This window comes from Pleurodeles waltl, chromosome 3_1 (assembly GCF_031143425.1).
Source record: "Pleurodeles waltl isolate 20211129_DDA chromosome 3_1, aPleWal1.hap1.20221129, whole genome shotgun sequence".
NCBI classification, from domain to species: domain Eukaryota; kingdom Metazoa; phylum Chordata; class Amphibia; order Caudata; family Salamandridae; genus Pleurodeles; species Pleurodeles waltl.
Genome location: NC_090440.1, coordinates 1628338755 through 1628365830, shown reverse-complemented (window position 1 = coordinate 1628365830; position 27076 = coordinate 1628338755). Strand labels below are relative to the sequence as shown.

Here is a 27076-nt window from a genome sequence, read left to right as displayed (position 1 = left end):
GTCATCAAACGTGATTTCATATGTTTCCTTATGATGTTAGGAAATAGTTATCATTGAAACGATAATGAATTTCTTGACGGATGTGCATGAAATATTATATGTTAATATTGAAAAACTGTAGTTCCCCACCATATTTTGTTACATGTATTAACAAGTTATTACACTTTTGCAAATTATTGTAACATGAAATTAGACAACAGTTATTAATAATTATTTTATATTTGAAATGTTTATAGGTGCTTGTTTAACATGAATAAATTGTGTAATTCTAATTCTGCTTTAGCTAGTCACACTAAAGCCTGCTAGGCCTTGCCTCTCAGAATATTAAAAAGTTGTCTTTCCATTCACTAACAACCCATTTCTTTCAGCTTTCATTCAGATGAATTCTATGTTTGGAAATAGATGTACTATTGTTTTATTCATAGAGAGCCTGAGAAAGTAACCTTGAATATAGTACACAGAGAGACTGAGAATGTGAAGGTTGGACTTATTCATAAATTGTTGCAAAGTCGTACAGGAGAGGAAACATGGATATCTTCCCATGACAGTTTTGGGAACGTGTCTGGATGGCGCAGATATCTGTTGTATGATGCACCTTGATTGGACAATTGAAATTTTTTGATGCATACAAGTTGACAAATCATCTTTCACTTAGGACTTTAATCTTTCGTTTCCAGTTAGTCGCAATAGGAGAGATCCCTTGTACTTTGAGAGGTACAGACCTCTTTACCCTTGCCCCACACTCTCCCAATGCTTGCTGAGAAGACTTATGGCCTGATTTAGAGTTTGGCAGATGGGTTTATTCCGTAACAAATGTGACAGCAATCCCGTCCGTCGTATTATGATTCCATTCTATCCTTTGGAAATCGTAATACAGCGGATGGAATATCCATCAATTTCATGGTGGAGGAACCAGTCCGCCAAACTTTAAATTAGGAACTTAGATTTTAAACTGATCCATGAGATGACTCTTGACCAAGCTTCTGAGATGCTGACACCCTTCCTTTTTATTTACTTTTTTGCCAACGTTAGTTAGTTTTGTTTTGCTCCTGGCGTCATTTTTCCAACTTCTTTTTGTCCTTCATTTAGTTTTTACTTTTTGTCCCCAAGTTTTGTAGCCCAGCACGTCATCTAGCGATTTGTTGTCTTTGGAAGTTTCCCATTGTTTACCTAGCTGTTTTGAGGATTTTAGCTTGCACTAAAGTTTAGACGAGTTGGAGAATGTTTATTTTCCAAACATCAATTTCTGTTATTAATATTTTGTATCGCACTTATTGAATGTTTAGTTTGTCTAGTTTGCCTAAACTTTCTCCACCATTTTGGTCACCCTGTGGTAATACTGTATCTTTATAGTTTGGTTCTGAAAATTGTTTACATTAGCCTAAATGTTAACGTGTAATGAAACATTTTAACTTTATTTCTGCTTTGGAATTTCATTGTGTGGCCAAGTTGGTCATACTGTAAATTAAATGTTGATTGATTGTCGTAACAGACATCTCTTACTGCCTGCTGAGGGTAAAAAGATTTATTGACCTTATTAGGAGCATACCAAAAATGAACCACCAGGAGTTTCTGGCAAAGAAAAAGAGAGTGTGTTGTGTCGTGTTTTTGTGTGACATGTGTGTATGCTTGTACTTGTGTGTTAAAGAGAGAGATAGAGATCTCCATGGATGCACTGTTGTATTTAATGCTTTACAGGGCCATTTCACACTCAGTGAGTCAGTCAGACATAAAACTTTATTCGACTTAAAAAGTCATAAAAGCACATAGCATGATACAAAATTTCAAAAACAATACAAGCAAAATATCAATAAAATGCCAATTGTTTTATCCAGTAAATGCGAAACCCACCAGCCCGACTACCAGAAAGCAGCAATTAGCCGTAACGCTTCCTGCTGGAAAGTGCCCCGCTTATAAAGCTTAAAACAGCTTGGCAAATTACAGGAGAGTCAAGAAATAATAACAACCTAAAAAATCTTCTTTGTGTAAGCTACAACCTCAGGAGGAGAAGTAAAAATGTGGATCATGTAGTTCGATATAGTCGACAAAAAAGTGCAATGTGTATTGTCTGGAAGTAATATCGCAGCTGCATGGGGGAAGGTTCTCTAGCCATTCCCCTTGGACTGGGAATGCAACTAAAAAGTGGGCAATGCCCAAGCAGAGCCTAGTTAAATTAAAATCTGTTTTGAGGACTTAATATAAAAAAATAAGAAAAAATTGAATCTCTTGGCTAGGAGGAATTACTCTGGAATAGACTGTACCCTTTCCAAATACCCTGTCTTTATTTGGACAATGGCTGGGCGTGTGATATGGACTGGATCATCAATGAACCTTGTAAAACCTAAGTTGCCTACAGTACAATTTACGGATCCCATCCAGAGAATATTTGTGGCGTTGGCCAAAGTCTGGCAGTCCTGGAGAACATGTTTGGAAAATTCTAGTTCAGGTGTCTGCCATATTTTTACCCACAGTAACAGGAGGGCAGGACAAGACAGTGCTCTCTATAAATCAATCCCAGCCACGTATGATAAAAGGAGACTGAAGATCCATGCGGGATCATCAAGAGCCTCCTGAGAAAGCTATTTCCTATGACTTGAAGTTTGTAACAATCACAATGCCCCCACACTCCAGCCCTATAAGTGGCAATTGAAAGACACTTGGTTTTATAGAGGGCTATCATTTCCCTTGCAGGCCTATGGCGTAGCTTGTTTGCAAAGCAAAAACTTGCTTTGCTCGCTCTATTTCTTAGTTGCGCCCTTAAAACCAGCAGAGAGTCCCACTTCAACAATGTGTTAAAAAGGGTCCCCAAGTAATAAAAACTCAATACCATTCCAACAAGGTTTCCCAGAATATAAATAGTTTTTGACTTAGTTTTCTTCAGACCCCAGACCATTACGTAAAATTTACGATTATTGATTTTCAAGTCCAAAGAGGACATAAACTTGGCAAAGGCATCAAGGGATTTCTGCTGACTGATTGCTGTCTTTGCTATAATGACAGCATTGTCTGTATAGAGGAGCGTGGAATTAAAATGACTGCTGACCCTTGACAAGTCCAATTTCATTTGCAATAAATAGGCTTCCAAGCCATTTATGTAGATTAGGAACAAAAAGGGAGCCAAAATACATTGTTGGCAAACACCTTCAGTTGGCTAGGGAATCTGTGCATTCACCACCGGGGCCATGTCATATTTTATTCCTGGTATTCCAGAGGTTCTTCCAGCCCCATATCACCTAGCATCTCCCAGTTTGCCACAGGTGACAGTGTAAAAAGTGCTAGGCAAGTCCATGAAGGCTAGATGTAAAGAGACCTTCATGGACTTGCTGCACTTACCAACAATTAGCCAGAGGTTAAGACACTGCTCAACCTTTCCCATTCCATGCCTAAAGCTAAACTGAACCCCCAAAAGTATGTTGTTTGCACTGGTCCACCCTTCAGTCATGCCAAGAGGACCCTGCCCAAGACCTTGGCCGTAGAATCAATTAGGAAAATCGGATTGTAACACACCAGATCATTTCCCTCACCTTTTTTTAAAGATCAGGTCCTCTGTGGCCTCTTGCCAGGTTGGGGGAGTGGACCAATAATGGCAGCTCTAAAAATGTTAGTGAGCATTGGGACCCAGAGGACAGGATTATTTTTTTAAAAGTCCACAGGGACTCCATCTGGTCCGGGGGCTTTCCCACATGTACTTTGCTTAATGGTTGTCTCCACCTCCTTTTCTGAGACAGATTGACTGAACCTGAGGGCCAGTTCCCTATCTTTCACCATACCAAAGTCCATCTCTTGGAAGACAATTGCCTTGTTAGAGGGATGAACATACGGGAGAAATGTGTTACCTCTGCTGCCTCTGAAATAAGGGAGTCAATATTAGATGGAGGTCGCTCCAAGAACAACAGGCGATTATTAACATCCCAAAATGTCTTCATATCATTTGAGCAACCCGCTGCTAATAGGTCCGACCGGGCTTCATTTCTAAGTCCATCTTTTTTAGCTCTGACTGCTCATTGTAACTTTGTAGCTTTAACATGCAGCAGTGAACACTTCCCTTTTGTTGGGATGGCGTTAAGGGCTGTTTTTGACTGTTTGTGGGCTCTTGTACAGGCGCTGTCAAACCACTACATAATGAGGGGGGTAGAGTGGGATGTTTGGCTGTTAGCTCGAGAGACATGGCTGAGCACAGGTTCTCAAAGTCCTTAACTAAGGTGGCAGGAGTACCCTCCATTGACAGACTTATTAATTAGCTCAACATTTTCTCTCACAATTTTTGCCTCGAATTCTTTTGGCTTGACTCGTTCCCTTTTTATTCTAGGGCATTTATTTAAACTATATGTGATGGGGGAGACAGCAGGTGTGGGTTCCAATGACCAGGATTCTAAGTTTAAATGGGCTACTGAAGGATTGTGGTCACTTGCGCAATTTGGAATTACCTTGAAATCAGTAATCAGACAATCGTAATCATTAGTTATTAGTATGAAACCAATAGTGCAGGACTTATTATCTCCCATGAAAGTCGAGTAATGTGTGGGTATCTTTCACACCATCAGACAGAAAGACTAAGGGGCAGATTTAAGAGCCCCTAGCGCCTCCTTGCACCACATTAGGGCATTCCCCCATTAGGAGGGCCGAAAAAATGACTCAAAGAAATCTAAGAGATTTCTTTGCATCATTTTTTTCTGCACTTTTAACGCCTGCTCAGAGCAGGCATTAAAAGGAGGCACACCATTTTTTACAATGGGCCTCAATGAGCTTTGTATAGTTTTTTACGCTAATCCTGCAAAGCTCTGAACTAGTGTCAAAACTTTTTATGTTAGTTCCCCTAACTACTGCAATGGTGCGCCATATCTTAGATACAGCGCACACAATGGTGGATTTAGGGGGGCACTAAAGTGGGCGCAAGAAAAGTGGTGCTGCACTGGGTGCAGCACTACTTTTCTTAACGCAGGCCCTAAGTAATTTGAGATTTAGAGCATCCCCATAATGGAGGTGCTTAAAATGTGTCAATGCCAGTCCTACTTTATTTTCCACACCGCAGACCCCTTAGTTGCTAAAGTCACAGACCGGACAATTAAAATTCCCTATCTGAAAAATACAGAGTGGGTACCTGTATATATTTGCATTTGCAATTGCCCCATTTAACATATCTGCAACTTGCGCATTTTGCTGTTCGAATATATTATGATAGAAGTTCACGATCAGGATGCCCGGGCCAGAGAGCCAAAGTACTTGGTACCAGGGAGAGAGACTAGAGGTTTACTATTTACCTTGTTAGACTTAACACAAATCAGGACAGCTGTTAGACTTTTTCATCCTTGGCGTGGTCTCCCTTAACTTCTTGCCTCTGTTCCCCAGGTTGTTGATGTATGCTGGACTCTGATTTTACTGTTTTTGTTACTCTGGGCACTTTACCACTGCTAACCAGTGCTAAAGGGCAAGTGCTCCTTTACAAAATGTGTATGTAATTGGTTTATCCATGATTGGCATATTTGGTTTACTAGTAAGTCCCTAGTAAAGTGCACTAGAGGTGCCAGGGCCTGTAAATCAAATAAATCAAACTAGTGGGCCTTCAGCACTGGTTATGCCACCCACATAAGTAGCTCTGTAATCGTGTCTCAGATCTGCCACTACAGTGTCTGTGTGTGCAGTTCTATCTGTAAATTCGACTTGGCAAGTGTACCCACTTGCCAGGCCTAAACCTTCCCTTTTCTTACATGTCAGACACCCCTAAGGTAGGCCCTAGATAGCCCCAAGGGCAGGGTGCAGTGTATGGTTAAGGTAGGACATATAGTAATGTGTTTTAGTTTGTGTCCTGCCAGTGAAATATTGCTAAATTTGTTTTTCATAGTTGCAAGGCCTGTCCCTCTGATAGGTTAACATGGGGGCTACCTTTAAATCTGATTAAAGTGTAGATTCCCTTTGGGAGTGGATGGACATGTGGAGTTTGGGATCTCTGAGCTCACAATTTAAAAATACATCTTTAGTAAAGTTGATTTTAGATTGTGTGTTTGAAAATGCCACTTTTAGAACGTGGGCATTTTCTTGCTTATACCATTTCTGTGATTCTGCCTGTTTGTGGGTCAGTTTGACAGTTGGGCTGGTTGCACCTCACACTAGACAGTGACACAAAGGGAGCTGGGGTGTAGCCTGCATATCCTGATGAGCCATCTGTGCTAGGAGGGAGGGGAAGAGTGGTCACTCACACCTGAAATGGCTGTGCCTGTCCTCACACAATGCAGTCTCCAACCCCCTGGTGAGTGTCTGGGGCCTGGGCAAGGCAGGATTTCACATTCAAAAGAGACTTTACTTTAAATTAGGCATACTTCAAAGGAGAAATTGGGTATAAGAAGGGCACCCAAAACCACAGACTTTAGAAACCCTTCTGGAAACAAGAGGAACCTCTGCCTGGAGAACAGCTGAAGAGCTGAGGAAGAAGAGCTGCCCTGCCTGTGACTGTGCTTTGTGGAGCTATCCTGCAGTTGCTGCTTCTGCCAGAGTAAGAGGGCAAAGACTGGACTTTGTGTGCCTTCCATGTTGAGAAGAAATCTCCAAGGGCTTGATTTAGAGCTTGCTTCCTTTTGTTTGAAGTCTCAGGGACAGCAAAGACTTCTCTCTGCCAGCACCTGGAGTCTCTGGAGAGACTCCTACTCTGCCCTGTGGTGCCCATTCAGTTCCTGGGACCCTGAAAGGAGAAGCTGGCAGCCTAAGGACAAGGAAATCCACACACAGAGCGCTGTGTGGGGAAAAGATCGGCGCAACTCCGATCTGCGGCTGAAGAAACGACGCGCCACCTGATCCGCAGCTGAGAAACGACGCTTGCAGGAAACGCGACCAAAGAATTGATGCACAGAGCAGGAGAAACGACACGCAGCATTGCTGACGGAGGCTGGGTGATCACAACCCACGCTGAGGGGTTTTCGGATTATCGTGTGGCTGGATTTCCGACTCAAGTACCGCTGTGCATGGAAAAACAACGCAAGGCCTGCCTAGACCCGAGAGTGCTGAACGGATCGATGCATCGCTCTCCTGCGGAGAGAAGAAACGGCGCGCCCCAACCCGGCGAAAGGAGAAATGACACACGGTCCAGCTCATGAGTGGAATCAAGGCCTCGCAAGCCCTTTTTGATGCGCACTTGCCTGGCGTGGTTATGTTTGACGCGCCCAAGGCACTTTTTCACGCTGACAGCGTTAGTGTGTGTTTAAAACTATTTAATTTAAAGACTCTTTTTGATTTTTAATTGATAACTTGACTTGTGTATTGTGGATTTTTGTCGTTTTGGTCTTGTTTTGTTAAGATAAATATTTCCTATTTTTCTAAACCTGTGTTGTGTCATTTTGTAGTGTTTTCATTAAGTTACTGTGTGTGTTTTGGTACAAATACTGTACACATAGCACTCTGAAGTTACACCTACTGCTCTGCCAAGCTACCAAGGGGATAAGCAGGGGTTAGCTGATGGTGATTCCCTTTTACCCTGACTAGAGTGAGGGTCCTTGCTTGAACAGGGGGTAACCTGACTGTCAACCAAAGACCCCATTTCTAACAATAGCCAAACCACCCATTTCCTTCCCCAAGGCTGCAGGAGCCACAGGATTACAGTAGGAGAGTTACCCATTTGTGTGGAAATCCTTCATAGTCCAGGCACCCTGGAGACAAATCAATACAAAATCTGTGACAAAACCTAACCAGTCCTAATTCTCAAGTTTTGAACTAAACCTGGCAAAGTTCCAGAACAACACGGTGAAGGGTAAGTCTGATTTAGGTAGCAGAGAGGTCGTACTCACACACAAGCCTGAGTTCTCTGGAGAAGCTGGGGTGCCCCCAGGGCCCACAATAAAATTCTATGCATGAGATTTAGGGCCTGATTTAGATCTCGACAGAGAGGCTACTCCGTTACAATGGTGATGGATATCCTGTCTGACGAAATCTAAATACCATAGAAAACAATGATGTTTAGATTTCAGAAGCCAGGATATCTGTCACCATTGTGAAAGAGTAACCCCTCCACCAAGATCTAAATCAGGCCCTTAGTGAGGAACCTGGTTCTGAGTATACCAGTGGGAGCCAATCGTTATCTTCAAGGTTATTTAAAACAGAGAAGTGATTATTTAGTGGAAGCAAGAGGGACTGCGTACAAGCTGCCGGATTACCAGGAACCTTACAATTTGCTAATGCCCCTCGAAGCAAGGCCCTAAAGGAGCTGTACAAATATCCCAAGGGTAGAGTTCTAACTCATCAGGGAGAATCATCCAGGCGTCTTAGCACAGTTAGTCAATTCCTCACCATCCTGGGGGGTCTGAAACTTACAATTATGCACTCCCCATCTGGAAATATTGGGTGATGACCACCACCCTACACTCTTCTCACTGTTAAAATCCCTAGTGAAAGGTCCACCACCTCCCCAGCATTAGAACAGAACCAGTGCAAGATTTTATGTTTTAAGTACTCCACAGATTCTTTCTTCCCCATATGTAGGATGGGAATATGGTCTGGTATGATAGATAGCCCATTCCTCTGGCATGAGATTAGCTGGTCCCCTTCTCTAGGGGAACACCTAATTCCCAAACTGGAGGTGAAGAGCCTAGGGTTCACCTTAAATTATCATCTCTCCATGGCCTCGCATGTAAATAAGGTAGCCAGAAGCTGCTTTGGTCTCCTGAGAGCCCTTAGGAAAACTCTGAAATGGCTCCCAGTGGAGCCACGAAGGACAGTGGTCCAAGGATTGAGTCTATCACGCGTCGATTATGGCTTTATGGATTATTACTTTACCTGGGCAGTCCTAAAATTAGGCATTCCAAAAATGCAGTCAGCCCGGGCAGCATTGAAAACCCTTCATTGGCTGCCCACATCAAACCAAATATAAAGTGGGCCCAAAAGTACTCCATCAGCTGATTACACCCTATCAATCCAACAGGGTCCTCAAGTCTAACAGTCTTGATCTTTTGACTGTGCCCAGAATAATTAGAGCTAGATGAGGAGGCCAGATGTTCTCTAATCTTGCACCCAAGCTTTGGAACTCCTTGTCTCTTAGCTTGAAAAGAGAAAACAATTTCCCGGGCTTCAGGAAGCAGTTAAAACCCTATCTTAGCCTGTAACCAGTTCTTCTCTCTCCTCACTTTTAGCTGACCCCCCAGTACTGGGAAGCCCAGTTCCAGGTAGCCATGCACATTATGAGTTTGGTGAATAGAATAGAATAATTTATGGAGATGATTCGGGAGGAAGGTGTAAACATGCCCAGTGTAGGCCATTCTGGATTGGTCTTTCAGGAATGTCCCCTGATGCTCCAGGGAGAACTTCTTTTATCGGAGTCCATGTGCAGGTGTTACTGGGGACAGGGTGGGTAGCAGCCATTGGAGTAGGCGGGCACTGCATGGGTCCATGAGAAAGTTAGGAGAATAAGATCCCAAATCCCGAAGTTGTAGGAAGACCCAGGGACTGTAGACTGGTGTCTGTATGGTAGTTGGCCATCAGAGGCTACTATTTTCTCAAGCCCCTGCTTGATTTTTGGAAATAGGTCCACTTTTAAGGATCTCACCAGTGATTCCAGTCTGAGAAATAGGTCATCATTAGTGGCTTTTATCAGTACCCCTAGTTGTTCTACTATGGGTGGGTTAGAGCCTTTTCCACAGGGCCCATTCTTAGAAGGAAAGTCACTAGGCCCGCCTTTTTTCAGGGACTGACACTGAGATTTCCTCTTTGATGGTAACTGCTTGTTACAGCTGCTTTTTTTTTGGCAGAGGTGACTCTGATAGTGAGAGGGATCAACAGTGGCTGTTAATAAATCTGCTGTGAGGTCAACAAAGTCACAAATTCCATCATGATTGTAGCAGACCAAGAGTGTAGTATTTGTTTCTAAAGAAGTTATGTGTTTCTATTTATTTATTTATTGTATTTGTAATGGTGTGTTCCATCTTCCCCTGTCCTGGCACAATGTGATCTCTTGGAATGCTTGAGGATTCTAGAGAGATCAGTTGGAGGAGAGAGATTGCTGTGCCAGGTGTGGGTGGAGTTTATTGATATATAACTTATGAATAAACCTGCTGAAGTATTTCAACTGGATTTCCAGATCTTCTTCATTTCATAGTACAGCGTTTACTACAATTTGGCGACGAGTTGTGGAACTTTGGACCTTTCACATCTTGAAACTTCAACACATCGGGGGTCATCCTGACCTCGGCGGTAAAAGGCGCTTACCGCCGGTCAGAAGACCGCCATAACACCGCCGCTGTCGCGGTAAACCGCCACGGTCATTCTGACCCACAACTGGCAAACCGCCAAAAACCCGACACCAACAAAAGTCCGCCACACCAAAGGTCAGCGGGAAACTGGCGATGACCAAACCTCCACCGTCACGCCAACAGAAATACGCCCATACCATTCCGACCCACAAATCCCTGCAGCGGTCTTTCAACCGCGGTATTCCACTGGCGGTACACACCGCCGCGCTCAAAATACACACACCTTTACAAAACACTACCACATTGGACAAATCAAAATATACACACCTGAGACACATACACACACCACTCCCACACACCCAATTAAATATAAAACACACACCCACATCACCCACAAACCCTTACGACCACAATTGCGACTGAAGGACAGAGAGAGACAGCACAGCATAGAGTAGACCATCACAGAGAGGCAAATCACAACATCACCCACACAATTTCCACGCACAAAACACCATACACCACCACACTCACCACACTCTACAACACATACACCACCCCTCAACTCATCCACACCACCCTTTGGCACCCCAAAGACACCCCAGGTTCTCTGACGCAGAACTCAGGGTCATGGTGGAGGAAATAGTTTGTGTAGAGCCCCAGCTCTTATGGGCACAGGTGCAGCACACCACCATTGCCAGGAAGATGGAGCTATGGAGCAGAATAGTGGACAGGGTCAACGCTGTGGGACAGCATCCACGCAATCGGGACGACATCAGGAAGCGGTGGAACGACCTACGGGGGAAGGTGCGTTCCATGGTATCAAGGCACAACATCGCGGTACAGCGGACTGGCGGCGGACCCCCACCTACTCCCCCAGAATTCACAGCATGGAAGGAGGAAGTCTTGCACATCCTGCATCCTGAGGGCCTCGCAGGAGTAGGCGGAGGAATGGACTCTGGTAAGGCAAATCTCCACTACTTCATTCCCCCCACCCCACCTGCATGCCAAATCATACCCCCACCCTCACCCCCATCACACCAACTCCTTGCAAATGGCTCACCATCACATCCCACCCATCCCAAAACCTAGCCCTGCATGCGTCCCCAAAACATGGACACCCATCCCCAAAGCATGCCCACTGCACAGGGAACCGACTCTCCAAGAGGCCCTCTCCTCCATCATGGGAGCATACCACCACTCCCAGGAGACGATGGCTACGTTACTGGCCAGGTTCCAGGAGATCCAGGTACTGCAGGAGGAACAGTACATGGGGTTCAGAGAGGAACTGAGGAACATTAGTTCCGCAATGGGGGCCATTGTTGTGGCCCTTAACCAGATAGTCACCACATTGCGGGACCATGTGGCACCACAAAGGGCCCCTGTCACTAGCCTGGACCAGGAACAGCCTACCACCTCCGCCGGCGCTAGTGGACAGGAGGCCCCCACACAACGACAGGCCACCAGAACCCCACCTCCTGCAGAAGAAGAACCACCCCGCAAGCGGAACCTGAGATCTCACAAGAAGACAGAGTAGGATGGCAAGACCCCAGCCAGCAAACAATACCCCCTGATGCCATCCCACTGTCCCACATTGTCACCCTGTCCAACCTTGAACTGCCCCTGCTCCATCCTTCCACAGGCATATGGACAATGCACCTGTGACACTGAGAACTGGACTCTGCCATGGACATTACTCCACCATTACCCATCACCGTTTTACAATCATGTTCCTAAATGTAGCACTTTAATTAAATCACTTATTGCACTTAAAAATTCAGGAGTCTGCTTGTATTTTGAACAAATGTATTAGACATAACGGTGCCAAAATGTTCAGTTACATTGTGATGACAACATACCACTGTCACACAGCTGTAGTCCATGGGCAAACAAAGCAGAGGTCACGCAGTGGGGCCCACAGCTCTGAAAACGGAAGGGAAAGTCACAACTCAGTTAACAGGAACTGGGGGGGAACTCAGACAGTAGAGCGGCAGGAGACTTTAAGCAAATGTAAAATGGCGTGGTTGATTCGTACCTGTGTGCTACTGAAAATACTGTTGTATCACTGTGTCCCTGTTGTCTGTGTCGTCCCCGTCGTCTTCCTCCTCTTCACTCTCCACAGGCTCCACAGCTGCTACAACACCACCATCTGGACCATCCTCCTGCAGGAAAGGCACCTGGTGTCGCAAAGCCAGGTTGTGAAGCATACAGCAGGCCACGATGATATGGCACACCTTCTTTGGTGAGTACATTAGGGATCCACCTGTCATATGCAGGCACCTAAACCTGGCCTTCAGGAGGCCGAAGGTTCTTTCTATAATCCTCCTAGTTCGCCCATGGGCCTCATTGTAGCGTTCCTCTGCCCTTGTCCTGGGATTCCTCACTGGGGTAAGTAGCCACGACAGGTTGGGGTAACCAGAGTCACCTATTAGCCACACACGGTGTCTCTGTAGCTGTTTCATCACATAAGGGATGCTGCTATTTCGCATGATGTACGCATCATGCACTGACCCAGGGAACTTGGCATTTACATGGGAGATGTACTGGTCAGCCAAACAGACCACCTGGACATTCATCGAATTATAACTTTTTCTGTTCCTGTACACCTGCTCACTTCCACTGGGGGGAACCAAAGCCACATGGGTCCCATCAATGGCACCAATGATGTTGGGGATATGTCCAAGGGCATAGAAATCACCCTTCACTGTAGCCAAATCGCCCACCTCAGGGAAAACAATGTAGCTCCGCATGTATTTCATCAGGGCAGACAACACTCTGGACAAAACCTTAGAAAACATAGGCTGAGACATCCCTGATGATATGGCCACTGTTGTTTGGAATGATCCACTTGCCAAACAATGGAGTACTGACAGAACCTGAACCAGAGGGGGTATCCCTGTGGGTTGGCGAATGGGGGACATCAGGTCTGGCTCCAGCTGGGCACACAGTTCCTGTATAGTGGCTCAGTCAAGTCTGTATGTCAGTATGACATGTCTTTCTTCCATTGTCGACAGGTCCACCAGCGGTCTGTACACGGGAGGATTCCTCCATGTCCTCGCAAGTCCCAGCAGACGGTGCCTAGGAAGGACAACATGGAGCACAGAGTCAATCAACCCACAGGTACGTAACCACAGCTTGCACAGTACACGATTCGCTATGCATTGAATGGCTTGTATGAGTGGCAATGCAAGGCCTAGGCCTGTGTGACGCAGTAGAAATTAAGCCATGTGGGCCCTTGAAAATGGCGGCTGCCTGACCTGTAAAGTGTGACAATGGGATGTGAGGTCAATGCGCTGGCGTGGCACACCGTGGCGTTAGGCGGTCGAAGACCGCGGCGCAAAGCAGCATTGGTTAACATTGAACCCTATGGGTCTCAGGAGCCAATGACGATGTGCGCCGGCGGTCGCGGTACGCACCGCTGCGGGCGTGACTGCCATTTTCTAACTGCTTAATCACTCAAGACCTGATCATCCACAGGAGAGGACCTATACTGCAAGTGCTGCTGTGACCTCGGTCTGGAAGATACAATGGCTGCTAGGACTGGGGAAAGGACCCCTGCCTTCACATCTGAGGAATTGGAGAAACTTGTTGATGGGGTCCTCCCCCAGTATGCGCTACTCTACGGTCCTCCAGACCAACAGGTAAGTACACAGGGAGCACGTAGTATGGGCTATGCCTGTGTTGAGTGGGCTGGATGTAAGATGGTGGGGAGGGGAGCGAATGAGGAGTGCAACGCACGACAGATGAGAGCATGTGCCACATGGCAAGGTTGGGGAGGGGGGCCACTCACATCTACCATGCAGAAAAGTGATGATATTTATTTTTCCACCCTGTACATGTCACATAGGTCAGCGCCCATCAGAAGATCGACATTTGGCGTGCCATCGCCAAGGACGTCCATGCCCTGGGGGTCCACAACAGACGGGGCACCCACTGCCGCAAGAGGTGGGAGGACATCCGCCGCAGGAGCAGAAAGACCACCGAGGCTCTGCTGGGGATGGCTCCCCAACCTAGGAGGGGTGCCACACGGCAATTGACCCCCCTGATGTCCCGGATCCTGGCGGTGGCCTACCCCGATTTGGATGGGCGCGTGAGGACATCACAGCAGACACAACGGGGTGAGTATCAGCACATTCTGCTATATTAGCGCACAGTGGAGGTGTCTGGGTGGGGGAGGAGGGCTGTGGCTATCTCTAGGCCAGGGCGGTTTCTGTAAGCTAGGCCCCTCCGTTAGGCATGGCCCTGTGCCCCCGCCCCCCACCTCTGTAGGGTGCTAAGTACAGCTATCGATGGTCCGGGCTCACCTATGTGTGCATTTGTCGTCCATAGACTTGTAGGCCAAGTCACCATAATTGAGTAGTGTACCCCGAATGCGCGGTGTAGTGCAGGGGGCTTATGTGTCTGTCCTCTCCGCCAACGGTGCCGCCAATGCATGCACTCAACATGTCTTTCTTTCTTCTCCCCCCCTTTATTTTTGGTTTTCCTGTTCATGTGTGCATTAGCATCATCAGGCCGAGGAGAAGTGGCATCGGCGCACAAGGAAGCTGCATCTCACATGGCCCCGGAGGGCCATGCAACCGACTCCGAGTACACCAGTGAGACGGAGGGCGAGGGGAGCTCCACAACGGGGACCCGTGGAGACGTCAGCGACACCGACACGTCTTCGGAAGGGAGCTCCCTTGTGGTGGCGGCAACATCCGTGCCCACCGCAACAACAGGTACAGCCGCCACCCAGCGCACCAGCTCCGCCCTCCCAGCAGCCCCTCAGCTTTCACCCCGTGCCCGCTCGGCCAGGAAGCCGGGCATCGCCTTCGCCCCTGGCACCTCAGGTCCTGCCCCAGTTACCCCTGCTGCCCTCAGTGCGGAGATCATTGACCTCCTCCAGACGCTCATTGTTGGGCAGTCTACCCTTTTGAATGCCATCCAGGGGGTAGAAAGGGAGGTGCATCGGAGCAATGCATACCTGGAGGGCATTCATTCGGGTCAGGCTGCCCATCAGCGATCGTTCAACCCTCTGGCCTCAGCACTGACGGCAGCAATTGTCCCTGTGTCTAGCCTCCCCCCTCCAACTTCCTCAACCCAGTCCCACTCCCCTGTTCCTCTGCCTATCCCAGACACACCTACAGACCAGCCTGCACACACCTCAACACCCAAGGGCAGCTCATCCAGACAAAAGCACCACAGATCACACAAGCATTCACCCAAGCAACATCCACATGCAGACATGCCAACAGCCACTGCCTCCTCTGTGTCCCCCTCCTCCTCGTCTCCCTCCTCCCTCCCTGTGACGTCTCCACTCACACCTGCATGCACACCACCATCAGCCAGTACGTCCATCACCACCACACCCACCAGAACAGTCCGCACACGTGCAGTCACCACCCCCACTGCCATTTACACGTCCCCTGTGTCCTCTCCCAGTGTGTCTGTCACCCCCTCTTCCAAACCACACAAACGCAGGCAGTCACCCACCCAACAGCCATCCACCTCACGACAGCCTCCAGCACAAGCACCTGCACCCAAAGACACCAGACTTCACTCTCCTACAACCACATCCTCTTCCTCCACTCCCATACCCACTACAACTACCCGTCCCTGTCTTTCTAAATTGATTTTCCTTTCCAACTTTGACCTCTTTCCAACAACTGACCCACCCCCTCCATCTCATAAGACTCCTATCAGCACTTCAGCCACCACAAGCCCTGCACCTTGGACTATGTATATATTGTTCATGTTGTAATATATTTATTTGATAAATTTCATATTTCAATTAAGTTAAAATATGCTTTAATATACTTCAATTTTAATGAACATTTTATTTTGTCTTTGCATTATTCCGGGGGTTTGAGGGGTGTCACTCTGACTTGTTGCTCTGCATTGGTGTGTAGGGATTTGGGGGGGGGAGGAGGTTGGTGTGTCGCTTATGTGTGTGCCCGTAACCTTTTCTCCTCCCCCCTCCCCTGTGTCGTAGGTGCAGTACTCACCGTTGTCTTCTGCGCCGGCATTCGTACTCCTAATAGAGGAGCAGGAAGACAATGGCTGGTAGGATGTTTAATTCGGGTTCCATGCTGTCCAGATTCCTCGTGGAGTGTGTATAGGTGAGCGTTTTCCCGTTCGTAGTCTGTTTCCGCCGTGTTTTTATCAGCGGGGCGCCCGCCCCGGAAAAGGTGGCGGATTGGTGGGTCGTGATAGTGTGGGCGGTACATTGTCTGCCGCCTGTCTGTTGGCGGTGACCGCCACGCTGTTTGTTTGTCCCGCCGTGGCAGTCGGAGTGTTAACCCCTTCGCTGCCAGGCCTTTTCCCCCTCCTGTGCCAGGCCTTTTTTTGCCTATTTGGGGCAGTTCGCGCTTAGGCCCTCATAACTTTTTGTCCACATAAGCTAACCAAGCCAAATTTGCGTCCTTTTTTTCCAACATCCTAGGGATTCTAAAGGTACCCAGACTTTGTGGGTTCCCCTGAAGGAGGCCAAGAAATTGGCCAAAATACAGTGAAAATTTCGTTTTTTTCAAAAAAATTGGAAAAAGGGGCTGCAGAAGAAGGCTTGTGGTTTTTCCCCTGAAAATGGCATCAACAAAGGGTTTGCGGTGCTAAACTCAGCAGCTTCCCAGCTTTCAGGAACAGGCAGACTTGAATCAGAAAACCAATTTTTCAACACAATTTTGGCATTTTACTGGGGCATACCCCATTTGTGCAATTTTTTGTGCTTTCAGCCTCCTTCCAGTCAGTGACAGGAATGGTCATGAAACCAATGCTGGATCCCAGACACCTAAACATTTCTGAAAAGTAGACAAAATTCTGAATTCAGCAAGGGGTCATTTGTGTAGATCCTACAAGGGTTTCCTACAGAAAATAACAGCTGAAAAAGAAAAATATTGAAATTGAGGTGAAAAAAACATCAATTTTTCTCTACTTTTTACTCTGTAACTTTTCCCTGCAATGTTAGATTATCGAAAGCAATATACCGTTACGTCTGCTGGACTCCTCTGGTTGCGGGGATATATAGGGTTTGTAGGTTCATCAAGAACCCGAGGAACCCAGAGCCAATAAATGAGCTGCACCCTGCAGTGCGTTTTCATTCTATACCAGGTATACAGTAATTCATTTGCTGAAATATAAGGAGTAAAAAATAGCTATCAAGAAAACCTTTGCATTTCCAAAAAGGGCACAAGATAAGGTGTTGAGGAGCAGTGGTTATTTGCACATCTCTGAATTCCGGGGTGACCATAGTAGCACGTGAATTACATGGAATTTCTCAAATAGATGTCTTTTTTACACACACCCCTATATTTGGAAGGAATAAATGTAGAGAAAGACAAGGGGCAATAACACTTGTTTTGCTATTCTATGTTCCCCCAAGTCTCCCGATAAAAATGATACCTCACTTGTGTGGGTAGGCCTAGCGCCCGCGACAGGATATGCCCCAAAACACAACGTGGACACATCACAGAAAACAGAGCTGTTTTTAGCAAAGTGACTACCTGTAGATTTTGGCCTCTAGCTCAGCCGCCACTTAGGGAAACCTACCAAACCTGTGCATTTCTGAAAACTAGAGACCTAGGGGAATCCAAGGAGGGGTGACTTGTGTGGCTCGGACCAGGTTCTGTTACCCAGAATCCTTTGCAAACCTCAAAATTTGGCTAAAAAAACACATGTTCCTCACATTTCTGTGGCAGAAAGTTCTGGAATCTGAGAGGAGCCACAAATTTCCTTCCACCCAGCATTCCCCCACGTCTCCCGATAAAAATGATACCTGACTTGTGTGGGTAGGCCTAGCGCCCGCGACAGGATATGCCCCAAAACACAACGTGGACACATCACAGAAAACAGAGCTGTTTTTAGCAAAGTGACTACGTGTAGATTTTGGCCTCTAGCTCAGCCGCCACCTAGGGAAACCTACCAAACCTGTGCATTTCTGAAAACTAGAGACCTAGGGGAATCCAAGGAGGGGTGACTTGTGTGGCTCGGACCAGGTTCGGTTACCCAGAATCCTTTGCAAACCTCAAAATTTGGCTAAAAAAACACATGTTCCTCACATTTCTGTGGCAGAAAGTTCTGGAATCTGAGAGGAGCCACAAATTTCCTTCCACCCAGCGTTCCCCCACGTCTCCCGATAAAAATGAGACCTCACTTGTGTGGGTAGGCCTAGCGCCCGCGACAGGATATGCCCCAAAACATAACGTGGACATATCACAGAAAACAGAGCTGTTTTTAGCAAAGTGACTACCTGTAGATTTTGGCCTCTAGCTCAGCCGCCACCTAAGGAAACCTACCAAACCTGTGCATTTCTGAAAACTAGAGACCTAGGGGAATCCAAGGAGGGGTGACTTGCAGGGCTCGGACCAGGTTCTGTTACCCAGAATCCTTTGCAAACCTCAAAATTTGGCTAAAAAAACACATGTTCCTCACATTTCTGTGGCAGAAAGTTCTGGAATCTGAGAGGAGACACAAATTTCCTTCCACCCAGCGTTCCCCCACGTCTCCCGATAAAAATGATACCTCACTTGTGTGGGTAGGCCTAGCGCCCGCGACAGGATATGCCCCAAAACACAACGTGGACATATCACAGAAAACAGAGCTGTTTTTAGCAAAGTGACTACCTGTAGATTTTGGCCTCTAGCTCAGCCGCCACCTAGGGAAACCTACCAAACCTATGCATTTCTGAAAACTAGAGACCTAGGGGAATCCAAGGAGGGGTGACTTGTGTGGCTCGGACCAGGTTCTGTTACCCAGAATCCTTTGCAAACCTCAAAATTTGGCTAAAAAAACACATGTTCCTCACATTTCTGTGGCAGAAAGTTCTGGAATCTGAGAGGAGCCACAAATTTCCTTCCACCCAGCGTTCCCCCCACGTCTCCCGATAAAAATGATACCTCACTTGTGTGGGTAGGCCTAGCGCCCGCGACATGATATGCCCCAAAACACAATGTGGACATATCACAGAAAACAGAGCTGTTTTTAGCAAAGTGACTACCTGTAGATTTTGGCCTCTAGCTCAGCCGCCACCTAGGGAAACCTACCAAACCTATGCATTTCTGAAAACTAGAGACCTAGGGGAATCCAAGGAGGGGTGACTTGTGTGGCTCGGACCAGGTTCTGTTACCCAGAATCCTTTGCAAACCTCAAAATTTGGCTAAAAAAACACATGTTCCTCACATTTCTGTGGCAGAAAGTTCTGGAATCTGAGAGGAGCCACAAATTTCCTTCCACCCAGCGTTCCCCCACGTCTCCCGATAAAAATGATACCTCACTTGTGTGGGTAGGCCTAGCGCCCGTGACAGGATATGCCCCAAAACACAACGTGGACATATCACAGAAAACAGAGCTGTTTTTAGCAAAGTGACTACCTGTAGATTTTGGCCTCTAGCTCAGCCGCCACCTAGGGAAACCTACCAAACCTATGCATTTCTGATAACTAGAGACCTAGGGGAATCCAAGGAGGGGTGACTTGTGTGGCTCGGACCAGGTTCTGTTACCCAGAATCCTTTGCAAACCTCAAAATTTGGCTAAAAAAACACATGTTCCTCACATTTCTGTGGCAGAAAGTTCTGGAATCTGAGAGGAGCCACAAATTTCCTTCCACCCAGCGTTCCCCCACGTCTCCCGATAAAAATGATACCTCACTTGTGTGGGTAGGCCTAGCGCCTGCGACAGGATATGCCCCAAAACACAACGTGGACATATCACAGAAAACAGAGCTGTTTTTAGCAAAGTGACTACCTGTAGATTTTGGCCTCTAGCTCAGCCGCCACCTAGGGAAACCTACCAAACCTGTGCATTTCTGAAAACTAGAGACCTAGGGGAATCCAAGGAGGGATGACTTGTGTGGCTCGGACCACTTTCTGTTACCCAGAATCCTTTGCAAACCTCAAAATTTGGCTAAAAAACACATGTTCCTCACATTTCTGTGGCAGAAAGTTCTGGAATCTGAGAGGAGACACAAATTTCCTACCACCCAGCGTTCCCCCACGTCTCCCGATAAAAATGATACCTCACTTGTGTGGGTAGGCCTAGCGCCCGCGACAGGATATGCCCCAAAACACAACGTGGACATATCACAGAAAACAGAGCTGTTTTTAGCAAAGTGACTACCTGTAGATTTTGGCCTCTAGCTCAGCCGCCACCTAGGGAAACCTACCAAACCTATGCATTTCTGAAAACTAGAGACCTCGGGGAATCCAAGGAGGGGTGACTTGTGTGGCTCGGACCAGGTTCTGTTACCCAGAATCCTTTGCAAACCTCAAAATTTGGCTAAAAAAACACATGTTCCTCACATTTCTGTGGCAGAAAGTTCTGGAATCTGAGAGGAGCCACAAATTTCCTTCCACCCAGCGTTCCCCCACGTCTCCCGATAAAAATGATACCTCACTTGTGTGGGTAGGCCTAGCGCCCGCGACAGGATATGCCCCAAAACACAACGTGGACATATCACAGAAAACAGAGCTGTTTTTAGCAAAGTGACTACCTGTAGATTTTGGCCTCTAGCTCAGCCGCCACCTAGGGAAACCTACCAAACCTATGCATTTCTGAAAACTAGAGACCTAGGGGAATCCAAGGAGGGGTGACTTGTGTGGCTCGGACCAGGTTCTGTTACCCAGAATCCTTTGCAAACCTCAAAATTTGGCTAAAAAAACACATGTTCCTCACATTTCTGTGGCAGAAAGTTCTGGAATCTGAGAGGAGCCACAAATTTCCTTCCACCCAGCGTTCCCCCCACGTCTCCCGATAAAAATGATACCTCACTTGTGTGGGTAGGCCTAGCGCCCGCGACATGATATGCCCCAAAACACAATGTGGACATATCACAGAAAACAGAGCTGTTTTTAGCAAAGTGACTACCTGTAGATTTTGGCCTCTAGCTCAGCCGCCACCTAGGGAAACCTACCAAACCTATGCATTTCTGAAAACTAGAGACCTAGGGGAATCCAAGGAGGGGTGACTTGTGTGGCTCGGACCAGGTTCTGTTACCCAGAATCCTTTGCAAACCTCAAAATTTGGCTAAAAAAACACATGTTCCTCACATTTCTGTGGCAGAAAGTTCTGGAATCTGAGAGGAGCCACAAATTTCCTTCCACCCAGCGTTCCCCCACGTCTCCCGATAAAAATGATACCTCACTTGTGTGGGTAGGCCTAGCGCCCGCGACAGGATATGCCCCAAAACACAACGTGGACATATCACAGAAAACAGAGCTGTTTTTAGCAAAGTGACTACCTGTAGATTTTGGCCTCTAGCTCAGCCGCCACCTAGGGAAACCTACCAAACCTATGCATTTCTGATAACTAGAGACCTAGGGGAATCCAAGGAGGGGTGACTTGTGTGGCTCGGACCAGGTTCTGTTACCCAGAATCCTTTGCAAACCTCAAAATTTGGCTAAAAAAACACATGTTCCTCACATTTCTGTGGCAGAAAGTTCTGGAATCTGAGAGGAGCCACAAATTTCCTTCCACCCAGCGTTCCCCCACGTCTCCCGATAAAAATGATACCTCACTTGTGTGGGTAGGCCTAGCGCCTGCGACAGGATATGCCCCAAAACACAACGTGGACATATCACAGAAAACAGAGCTGTTTTTAGCAAAGTGACTACCTGTAGATTTTGGCCTCTAGCTCAGCCGCCACCTAGGGAAACCTACCAAACCTGTGCATTTCTGAAAACTAGAGACCTAGGGGAATCCAAGGAGGGATGACTTGTGTGGCTCGGACCACTTTCTGTTACCCAGAATCCTTTGCAAACCTCAAAATTTGGCTAAAAAACACATGTTCCTCACATTTCTGTGGCAGAAAGTTCTGGAATCTGAGAGGAGACACAAATTTCCTACCACCCAGCGTTCCCCCACGTCTCCCGATAAAAATGATACCTCACTTGTGTGGGTAGGCCTAGCGCCCGCGACAGGATATGCCCCAAAACACAACGTGGACATATCACAGAAAACAGAGCTGTTTTTAGCAAAGTGACTACCTGTAGATTTTGGCCTCTAGCTCAGCCGCCACCTAGGGAAACCTACCAAACCTATGCATTTCTGAAAACTAGAGACCTCGGGAAATCCAAGGAGGGGTGACTTGTGTGGCTCGGACCAGGTTCTGTTACCCAGAATCCTTTGCAAACCTCAAAATTTGGCTAAAAAAACACATGTTCCTCACATTTCTGTGGCAGAAAGTTCTGGAATCTGAGAGGAGCCACAAATTTCCTTCCACCCAGCGTTCCCCCACGTCTCCCGATAAAAATGATACCTCACTTGTGTGGGTAGGCCTAGCGCCCGCGACAGGATATGCCCCAAAACACAACGTGGACATATCACAGAAAACAGAGCTGTTTTTAGCAAAGTGACTACCTGTAGATTTTGGCCTCTAGCTCAGCCGCCACCTAGGGAAACCTACCATACCTGTGCATTTCTGAAAACTAGAGACCTAGGGAAATCCAAGGAGGGGTGACTTGCGGGGATCGGACCAGGTTCTGTTACCCAGAATCCTTTGCAAACCTCAAAATTTGGCTAAAAAAACACATGTTCCTCACATTTCTGTGGCAGAAAGTTCTGGAATCTGAGAGGAGCCACAAATTTCCTTCCACCCAGCGTTCCCCCACGTCTCCCGATAAAAATGATACCTCACTTGTGTGGGTAGGCCTAGCGCCCGCGACAGGATATGCCCCAAAACACAACGTGGACATATCACAGAAAACAGAGCTGTTTTTAGCAAAGTGACTACCTGTAGATTTTGGCCTCTAGCTCAGCCGCCACCTAGGGAAACCTACCAAACCTATGCATTTCTGAAAACTAGAGACCTAGGGGAATCCAAGGAGGGGTGACTTGTGTGGCTCGGACCAGGTTCTGTTACCCAGAATCCTTTGCAAACCTCAAAATTTGGCTAAAAAAACACATGTTCCTCACATTTCTGTGGCAGAAAGTTCTGGAATCTGAGAGGAGCCAAAAATTTCCTTCCACCCAGCGTTCCCCCACGTCTCCCGATAAAAATGATACCTCACTTGTGTGGGTAGGCCTAGCGCCCGCGACAGGATATGCCCCAAAACACAACGTGGACATATCACAGAAAACAGAGCTGTTTTTAGCAAAGTGACTACCTGTAGATTTTGGCCTCTAGCTCAGCCGCCACCTAGGGAAACCTACCAAACCTGTGCATTTCTGAAAACTAGAGACCTAGGGGAATCCAAGGAGGGGTGACTTGTGTGGCTCGGACCAGGTTCTGTTACCCAGAATACTTTGCAAACCTCAAAATTTGGCTAAAAAACACATGTTCCTCACATTTCTGTGGCAGAAAGTTCTGGAATCTGAGAGGAGACACAAATTTCCTTCCACCCAGTGTTCCCCCACGTCTCCCGATAAAAATGATACCTCACTTGTGTGGGTAGGCCTAGCGCCCGCGACAGGATATGCCCCAAAACACAACGTGGACATATCACAGAAAACAGAGCTGTTTTTAGCAAAGTGACTACCTGTAGATTTTGGCCTCTAGCTCAGCCGCCACCTAGGGAAACCTACCAGACCTGTGCATTTCTGAAAACTAGAGACCTAGGGGAATCCAAGGAGGGGTGACTTGTGTGGCTCGGACCAGGTTCTGTTACCAAGAATCCTTTGCAAACCTCAAAATTTGGCTAAAAAAACACATGTTCCTCACATTTCTGTGGCAGAAAGTTCTGGAATCTGAGAGGAGGCACAAATTTCCTTCCACCCAGCGTTCCCCCACGTCTCCCGATAAAAATGATACCTCACTTGTGTGGGTAGGCCTAGCGCCCGCAACAGGATATGCCCCAAAACACAACGTGGACACATCACAGAAAACAGAGCTGTTTTTAGCAAAGTGACTACCTGTAGATTTTGGCCTCTAGCTCAGCCGCCACCTAGGGATACCTACCAAACCTGTGCATTTCTGAAAACTAGAGACCTAGGGGAATCCAAGGAGGGGTGACTTGCGGGGCTCGGACCAGGTTCTGTTACCCAGAATCCTTTGCAAACCTCAACATTTGGCTAAAAAAACACATGTCCCTCACATTTCTGTGGCAGAAAGTTCTGGAATCTGAGAGGAGCTACAAATTTCCTTCCACCCAGTGTTCCCCCAAGTCTCCCGATAAAAATTATACCTCACTTGCGTGGGTAGGCCTAGCGCCGGAGACAGGAAACACCCCAAAGCGCAACGTGGACACATCCTAAATTTTGGAAAAAAACAGAGGTGTTTTTTGCGAAGTGCCTACCTGTAGATTTTGGCCTCTAGCTCAGCCGGCACCTAGGGAAACCTACCAAACCTGTGCATTTCTGAAAACTAGAGACCTAGGGGAATCCAAGGAGGGGTGACTTGCGGGGCTCGGACCAGGTTCTGTTACCCAGAATCCTTTGCAAACCTCAAAATTTGGCTAAAAATACACATGTTACTCACATTTCTGTGGCAGAAAGTTCTGGAATCTGAGAGGAGCCACAAATTTCCTTCTACCCAGCGTTCCCCCAAGTCTCCCGATAAAAATTATACCTCACTTGTGTGGGTAGGACTAGCGCCCACGAAAGGAAAGGGCCCAAAACACAACGTGGACACATCACATTTTTTTATAAAAAGCAGTGCCTACCTGTGGATTTTGGCCTGTAGCTCAGCCGACACCTGAGGAAACCTAGCAAACCAGTGCATTTTTGAAAACTAGAAACCCAGGGGAATCCAAGATGGGGTGACTTGCGGGGCTTTGACCAGGTTATGTTACCCAGAATCCTTTGCAAACATCAAAATTTGGCCCAAAAAACACTTTTTCCTCTCATTTCGGTGACAGAAAGTTCTGGAATCTGAGAGGAGCCACAAATTTCCTTCCACCCAGCGTTCCCCTAAGTCTCTCGATAAAAATGGTACATCACTTCTGTGGGTAGGCCTAGCGCCCACAAAAGGAAATGGCCCAAAACACAACGTGGACACAACATATTTTTCACAGAAAACAGAGGTGTTTTTTGCAAGGTGCCTACCTGTGGTGTTTGGCCTGTAGCTCAGCCGGCCCCAGGGGGGGGGGCAGAAATGCCCTAAAATAAATTTGCCCCATCCTCCCCCGCCGGGAGCGACCCTTGCCTACGGGGTCGCTCCCCCTGCGTGACATTGGCGCCAAAAAACAAATGCCCGGTGCCTAGTGGTTTCTGCCCCCTTGGGGGCAGGTTGACCTAAACTCAGCCAATCTGCCCCCAGGGGGGCAGAAATGGTCTAAATACAATTTGCCCCCCCAGGGGAGCGACCCTTGCCTGATGGGTCGCTCCCCATCTCTAAAAAAAGAAACAAAAAAAAAAAAAAAACACCAAAAAAAAATTGCCCTTGCGCCTAGAGTGTTCTGCCCCCCCCCGGGGGCAGTTCGGCCTAATAATAGGCCGATCTGTCCCCCGGGGGGGCAGAAATGGCCTAAAATAAATTTGCCCCCCCAACCCCCACCCCCCCCCCCCCCCGGGAGCGACCCTTGCCTACGGGGTCGCTCCCCCTGCGTGACATTGGCGCCAAAAAACAAATCCCCGGTGCCTAGTGGTTTCTGCCCCCTTGGGGGCAGATTGACCTAAAATTGGCCAATCTGCCCCCAGGGGGGCAGAAATGGTCTAAATACAATTTGCCCCCCCAGGGGAGCGACCCTTGCCTGATGGGTCGATCCCCATCTCTAAAAAAAGAAACAACAAAAAAAAAAAACACAAAAAAAAAATTGCCCTGGCGCCTAGAGTGTTCTGCCCCCCCCCCCCCGGGGGCAGTTCGGCCTAATAATAGGCCGATCTGTCCCCCGGGGGGGCCGAAATGGCCTAAAATAAATTTGCCCCCGCAACCCCCCCCCCCGGGAGCGACCCTTGCCTACGGGGTCGCTCCCCCTGCGTGACATTGGCGCCAAAAAACAAATCCCCGGTGCCTAGTGGTTTCTGCCCCCTTGGGGGCAGATTGACCTAAAATCGGCCAATCTGCCCCCAGGGGGGCAGAAATGGTCTAAATACAATTTGCCCCCCAGGGGAGCGACCCTTGCCTGATGGGTCGCTCCCCATCTCTAAAAAAAAGAAAGAACAAAAAAAAAAAAAAAAAAAAAAAAAATTTGCCCTGGCGCCTAGAGGTTTCTTCCCCCCCTGGGGGCAGATCGGCCTAATAATAGGCCGATCTGCCCCCAGGGGGGGCAGAAATGGCCTAAAATAAATTGCCCTCCCCCCCAGGGAGCGACCCTTGCCTAAGTGGTCGCTCCCTTTGCGTGAAATTCACGCAAAGAAAAAACTCCCTGGTGTCTAGTGGTTTCTACCCCCCTTGGGGGCAGATTGGCCTCATCAAAATAGGCCAATATGCCCCCAAGGGGGGCAGAAATGGGCAAAATATAATTTTCCCCCAAGGGGAGCGACCCTTGCCTAAGGGGTCGCTCCCCACCAAAAAAAAAAAAAATGAAACAAAAAAAAAAAAATGGTCCCTGGTGCCTAGAGGTTTCTGCCCCCCCTGGGGGCAGATCGGCCTAATAGTAGGCCGATCTGCCCCCAGGGGGGGCAGAAAAGGCCTTCCTGAAAATATGCCCCCCTGGGAGCGACCCTTGCCCAAGGGGTCGCTCCCTTTTGTCAATTTCAATGAAAAAAAAAAAAATCCCTGGTGTCTAGTGGGGTTTCAAAAGCCGGATTGCAAGCAATCCGGCTTTTGAAACCCTCGGAGGGACTTCAAAGGGAAGGAAATACTTTTCCTTCCCTTTGAAGCCCCTCCGGGCCTCCCAAGTGATTGAAAAAGAAATGCTTTTGCATTTCTTTTTCAATCGCGCTGGAAGCAGTGCTTCCAGCGCGACGAGGGAGGCCCCTGTGACACATCAGCGCGCGCGCGCGCGCTGACGTCACAGGAGGGGGTGGGGGGGGTCGGGGGTGGAAGGGGAAGGTCTTCCCCTTCCATCCCCGACTTGGGGGGGGAAGGGGGGTGCACGGGGGGCGCGCTAGCGCGCCCCCAA

At 47.7% G+C, this 27076-nt stretch overlaps 1 protein-coding gene across 1 annotated transcript in view; it reads right to left on the bottom strand.

Moving 5' to 3' along the window:
- LOC138285401 (retinol dehydrogenase 5-like) overlaps nt 1-27076 on the bottom strand; it is a 237324-nt gene that overhangs the window by 167626 nt on the left and 42622 nt on the right. The window lies entirely within an intron of this gene.